The 6,000-nt window shown below is 43.3% G+C and overlaps 1 long non-coding RNA gene across 2 annotated transcripts in view; it reads left to right on the top strand.

The window, feature by feature from the left end:
* Positions 1–3,621: 3,621 nt before the first annotated feature.
* LOC116660200 overlaps positions 3,622–6,000 on the top strand; it is a 65,015-nt gene continuing 62,636 nt past the window's right edge. For both annotated transcript variants that reach the window (XR_004315595.1, XR_004315596.1), the window contains exon 1: positions 3,622–5,786. This is a non-coding gene — a long non-coding RNA (uncharacterized LOC116660200). The remainder of the gene's footprint in view (positions 5,787–6,000) is intronic.

Raw genomic sequence — 6,000 nt, 5'->3', positions numbered from 1 at the left:
GACTTAGTGATTGTTACACAAGGAAACTGTGTCCAAAGACCCTTTCAAAGGGCTCAAGAAAGAAGTCTTTGTTGGTGCGAGCGATTGAATCTGCCTCCGTTACCTTCTTTTACACATCAGGGTATCCCGTGACACACCCCGCACACCGTTTAAGGGAGGGGGGTGTCATATGACACAACCTAACAAACACAAAGATGTGGGGTTGGTGTCCTGTTCCCAACTCCTGCCCTACTTGGTATGTGGTATCACATACCGCACATCACAGCACACCCCGTTCTCGGCACGGCGGGCGCCCAGGCGTGAGCCTCCAGTTGAATCAATTAGGTACAGTTCTTCGACCAGCTTCAAATCAGCTTCTGTTATTTTTGTTAAGCCGACCTCTATGGCCCCCAGATCTGTGTGTTTATTACCTGATTTCGCTTTTCTCAGCGACACATGAGCCTGGGAAAGTGGGTCCTCCCCAAGCACTTTAATTCTATGCTCTGTCTTTAAGTGAAAAGTCATTTTCCAAACACCCTCCCAATTAGATTGTATAAATGTCTATTTAATAAGGTTATTTTAAAAGCAGAGCGTGATTTTTTTTTTTTTCTGGAAACCAAGTTGAAAAGTGTGTATGTGTTGAACCAAAGGTGTGTCTCGAGATGGGCTTCACACTGTACTGCTTGCAGTTTCCATATTTATTCTCGGAAGAGCAATGATCAGTGGTTAATGATCGACCGTTAATATTGATGTAACCTCTCATTTACTTGTTGGATTACTATTTTGGATGATTTTTTCTCTTCTCTAGCCCCCTCACAGAGTCAGAACATTTAGCCCATTGTTTTGATTAATCATTTTTACGTAAATCGTTTTACGTATGATTAATCGTATTGTGTTGATTAATCGTAAGGAAAGCTAGAGGCCTCATCGTTTTACAAATGCGACGATTTAGTGAGGAGCTCTAGAACCTGTCTCTGAAATCAGACAGCAAGTTGCCTCAGAAGCAGTTAGGATATGCTTTTAAGGAGCCGACTGACCCAATCAAAAACAAAGCATTGGCTTCTTAAGGTAGCTCATAAACTTAGCCTCGGCAATGCCAAGTAATAAAATAATTATCACACAAGAATTTTTATATAATTTCCCACAGAACAACATTTTGAAACAGAATATTTAGGCATTAGTTAAGCAAAACTGCAAGGCAGGGTTCTCACCCCAGGGTCAATCCTGGCCCCAGGGATATTTGACAGCATCTGAAGATATTTTCAGTTGGGACAACTGCGGAGGGGAGACTAGTCCTGGCGCGTGTGTAGTGGGTAGAGTCTAGACTCTCCGGCAAGCATCCTGCAAAAATGCACAGGACACCCCCCGACACACAACAAAGAATTCATTATCTGACCCAACGGGTCGGTCGTGCCAAGGGTGACAAACCCTGTGTTAGCACATTTCAACGGTATTTTCACATTGAAAAGTTAAAAGCCAAAAACTGAAGAGTGAGATATTTAGCAGAGTCAGGCAATTAGTCCTTTAAAGTATTTATTAAAATTTTGACAGTTACCTAACTGGTATCTAGGATACCTCATGTTAAGATTATTTTAGAAGCAAATAATTGTTTATAAAGATTCAGCAAGGGACCCTTCCTGTGGGTCTGTTATTACACGAAGATTTCAGAGGGAGATTGATGGAGGAAAAACTTATCTTGTATTAGAAATTCTGCTCTGACAATAAACTTCCTAAGAATGCAAGTTTTGTTTCTTCTGGAAGATCCTTCAGTTTTTTTTTTTTTCCCCCTAAACTCTTTTTGCCTTTTTATCACAGATGACTTGTAAATAAGTCTGGGGTAAAATGCAGCAGAATTGAGCCACGGAAAGGCATTTCTTTAAGGGTGATCACAAGAATCATTCTTCATTCCGATTCATCCTCTTCCCTTGCAGACTGGAAGCAGTTACAGGGATAAGAGAAAAGCTTAGTCCCAACTCCTCTCACAGTTTGGATTCTTTTTTTAATTTTTTTTTCAGAAGGCCAAAAAGGATATTAATTAAAGCCAGTTACGAGCTGTATTCAGACTTCCCATATTTTTATCCCATTCCAGGAAAAGTTTCTCTCCGAAGACATTTGGTCCAGAGATGGAATGAAAGAATGAAAGACATTTTATTTTCTCTCCTAGATGTTGGCAGTACTTCACTCCTACATGTCTGAGGTTGTTTTCATCTTGCAAAGTACTTTGATATTTGCGAATGTGGCTCCGTGGCTTAAAACAAGAGCAGTGATAAGTCAGACTAATTATTCAGCTTGTATATTAGTGCTTGACAAGAGAGGAAAGAACTTTTTCTTCCTTGATGATGGCTGTAAAAATTAAGAAACCCAGGAGGAACTGAGAGAGCTGTGTTCTTGAGAGCAGACTCCTTTCTTCCACCTAAATCATCACGAATATTCTGCAGCACAGAGATGCTCACCCTTTGGACTTCAGGTCAGAGCAAGCAAATGCAGACTAGGCCTGGTGTCTTCTGTTCGCTTCCCAGCCCTTGAGGGTCTCACTCTCTGGGGCATTGGCCACAAGTCTGAAATAAGATGAGGGCCATCTCCCTCTTTCTGCAATTACTAGTCAAGATGAAATTCTACTAAACTAGACATTCTTGTGATAATTTAGCATGGTCATTATCAGGTCTCACGGAAGCTTGTAATTGAAATTGGGGTGGGGGGAGGCCATCCCATTTCATCTGTTTGAATTTCCGTTGACTATTTGGAAGTTCAGCGAGATTAAACATGATGTCCTGGGGTATAAACCAAGTATGTATGAAGGTATCTGGCCTACAGAATAAAACAATGATGTTCATGTAGGGATGGGGGTAAATAGGCAAGTCATTTACATTTTATTAAATCTACAGTTGCTTTGACATTGATCTGGAGTAACAAGTATGTACTTCTCTTCAGTTCATTCCTTGGAATGGAGCTATTTCCTTTGAAAACTGAATGGGAGACCCTCGAGAGGAAACAGCATGAGGAGGACCATCTGGAAGGGCAGGAAAGAAGATCTGGGGGAAGCTGTCAAAGATCCTCTGGAGATGAGCTTCCTCATTGCAAGTCAACCTCCCGCTTCCAAAGTGTTCAGATTCAGCAATGCAGTGTCCCCCCTCTTCGCCCCCAACCCCCATCCCCATCCCCATCGCCCAGAGGTGCTCTTCTCTTTAGGAAGGTTGGGGGATGAATCAATCAGACCTGAGCAAAGCTGGGACCTCAGCCTGAGACCAGCTCTCCCACTCCCCTGCCATATCAAACCTCTGCTCTGCCAGGAAAGAAACCCCATACGGTCATTCCTCCATCACTGATCCTCTTCAGAAGAGATTACATCCAATTTGGTGACTAAGCAGCGGATATCCAGGTGAGTTTTACTTTCTAATGAATTTCTGCCCAGATTCAGAATATCACATTACACCTTTGCCAAACACTAATACAAATGGCCGGCAAGAAAATGGGCATTCGGGACAACTGCCCCACAAATCCTGTGCCTCAGAGAAAGAGAAGATAATCTGTCATGGATCTACCACACGAATACCTGTCACTCACGCCATCCAGCTGTGACAGTGTTCCCGTGATAGGATTAACAGATGTGCTGGTTGGAATTTAGCCTGTCTCTCTCTCATTCTTAGGTATTTCTAGTTGGGTATTTCCTGTTTTGTTCTCAAGAATGAATAACCCCCTCCTTGGATTATCCTTGATATCCTTCATATAGCAACATGAAAGATGGGTCTCCGAATTTCAATGAAAATCCCAAATGATGACTTTTAGTTTTTTCAACTTTCTCTATTTTCAAAAATCATTCAACAAAGCAACTCATGAGTACGCATACAGGCAGACTGGAGACGCACGATTTCTTTCTCCATGTTTTATTTAGAAGTGGTAAAACAAAAAAGAAAACAGAAAAATAAAAGAGTAGCGAAGTTGAGTGGAAAAAAAGTTAATCACTGGGTAATATTCATTGATTGGAAACTCAGTTCTGCAGGGAAAGAAAAGCAACTGAACCTTCGGAGTGTCAGGTGTTCATTTAACTAACCCCCAATGGAGATTAAATACAAATGAGGAGAGGAAGAACTGGTAGGCGCCAGATGTGGCTGGAAGCTAAGTTTGTTTCTATTTTACTGGAAAGACTGAACTCTCTGCTTTCATGCTGCTACTTCGAGTTGGTTGCAAGTACCATAAGGTCACGTGACAGTCTTGACATCTACGCATTCTACTTCGAAGGATGCATCTCGTAACCCATCTGAGTCCTAACAGAAGGAATCGTATTGAGACCAGGGTCTCTGGGAGCCAGATGTCAACTTTCAACGTATTCTCCAATCACCGGGGGCTTTGTTAAAAGGAAGGTTCTGATTCAGGAGGTCTAGGATGGGGCCCAAGGTTCTGCATGTCTAGCAAGTTCCCAGCTGAGTTCTGGGCTGTTGACCCAGAGCCTACATCTTACGCGGCAGGGGGAACTGTTACTACCTAGAAAGAGGTTTAGGATAAGGGGCCAGACCTTTATTATTAAAAGTAAAACTTGGCTTTCCTAGAGCAGTTCCTACTGTGGATTTCAAAACCATTTAAAATCACTTATACTTAGCGGCTACTATACGCTTCTGGGTGTCCTTCTTCATCAGCAAACTTGGGGTTCTCTATCCACACATAGATCCACTGAAGTCCTCAGCTGTTTCGTTTGGACAGGCTGGTGGCAAAGTCTGAGCTTGTACACAAAGGGCTTATCATCCACAGGGACCTTCCTCTGAGAGCTGTTTTCCCGTCCGGCCCCAGGGTCTGGCCAAAGGGAAGGGAAAGGGCTGAAGAAAGAAGTGGTGGTGCCAGCAAGTGGTAGGGGCCGCGCTTCAAGACTGTGAGTCCGTCTCTCTCTCTCTCACACCAACACACACACACACACACACTCCTGGCTGAAGATCAGATTCCTAATTTCATCACTGCCCTTCAATAAGGATAGAGTAAGTAGTTTGATAAATCTATTGGTTTTGTACACAAAAGCTGCTGGATAAGCAGAGGCTAAGTTATTGCCTATAAAAAAAAAAAATAAATAACAAGGAATTTCTGTACAGGACAATGCCCTTTTCACGTCCTACTGCGAAGTCTGCTGTGTGTCTGTGTGCCCGTGACGGCGAGGCATAGGTCCCACCAGCGTGGGGTTAGGCATATGAAATCAGTGTTAGGCACAGGAGTGCCACGTCTCACAGAACAGATAAAAATCAGGGTGGCTGTCAGCCCTGCACGTTGAGACGAAGAGGCACCTTCGGTGACTTCCTTCGGGGAAGGTTTGTTTTGTGCTGGTGAACTGCTCCCCCTGGTGGATTAGCAATTGATAGGTTTGTGATCCCATCCGGCAGGGAACAAATATGCTTGGGAGAAAGAAACCTGGCTGTTTCAGGTATACAGACAGACCCTCCAGGAAAACAGCTGACTTTCAGAGCACCACAAATAAGCTGAACGCCTCGCGTGGCTGGCCCCTGATGGATTTGGGGTTTCGCTGTCCTGAAAAGTACAAGGGGTTTGCCCCCCCACTCTGTCTGCCTCCCCACATGCATTCTCCTTACTATGACGGTTGTGCTGATTTGAGAGATGCTGAAAACTCTAAGTTCTGCATTTTTTTTCCTCCTCCTTAAAAGAGAATTCTGGACATAGCAAACAACATAGAGCCAGGAGAACATTTTGTTGCGAAATCATTTGTTTCCCTCACTTCCTGTCTGCTTAACTCCCTTCTCTGAGGTGGTCATGTTGATTGTGGTTTATTTATGCCCAGATCCCTTGTTCTACGTGCTCTCAAGATCAAGGTAAGTTCTATGGTTTTCCAATGATCATCTTTCTCCCAATATTATATATTTCGATGGCAAGATAGTTTATGTTGTTGTTTTCTTTAAAGAGGCTTTCTGTGTGCCCCGCCAGGCACAGACAGATTTGGCAGGTCAGGCAGAGATGAAAATCTACTTCAATTCTCTTACTCTTTCGAACATTCTGCAACGAGACACCCTGCAGTCTCAGTCCAAA

The sequence above is a fragment of the Camelus ferus genome, chromosome 27, assembly GCF_009834535.1.
Source record: "Camelus ferus isolate YT-003-E chromosome 27, BCGSAC_Cfer_1.0, whole genome shotgun sequence".
Lineage (NCBI taxonomy): Eukaryota > Metazoa > Chordata > Mammalia > Artiodactyla > Camelidae > Camelus > Camelus ferus.
Note: the sequence above shows the minus strand (reverse complement) of the source record. Positions and strands in the feature narration are given on the sequence as shown.